The sequence below is a fragment of the Sinocyclocheilus rhinocerous genome, unplaced genomic scaffold (assembly GCF_001515625.1).
Source record: "Sinocyclocheilus rhinocerous isolate Xijiao unplaced genomic scaffold, SAMN03320098_v1.1 scaffold4338, whole genome shotgun sequence".
In the NCBI taxonomy this organism is placed as follows: Eukaryota; Metazoa; Chordata; class Actinopteri; order Cypriniformes; family Cyprinidae; genus Sinocyclocheilus; species Sinocyclocheilus rhinocerous.
The window spans coordinates 28,686-28,944 of NW_015643588.1; positions in this window are offsets into that span (position 1 = coordinate 28,686).

Here is a 259-nt window from a genome sequence, read left to right on the forward strand (position 1 = left end):
TAGAAACCACCCCGAGAACCCTAGCAAATATCTATCTATCTATTAGGGGTGTGCATGAATAGTCAAACATTCGGTCTGAAATTATTATTCGAATAATAAAAACACTATTCGAATTTTACTATGTGTTGATTTGCTGGCCGTAAATGCAGGGAATCCATGATAAATTCTAAGCAGTTATAACTAAATGCACTGGGTGGCGCTGTGGAGCGTGTTAACAAGTTGATAGTATTTGATCACAGAATGTCGTCATCTGCCTCGC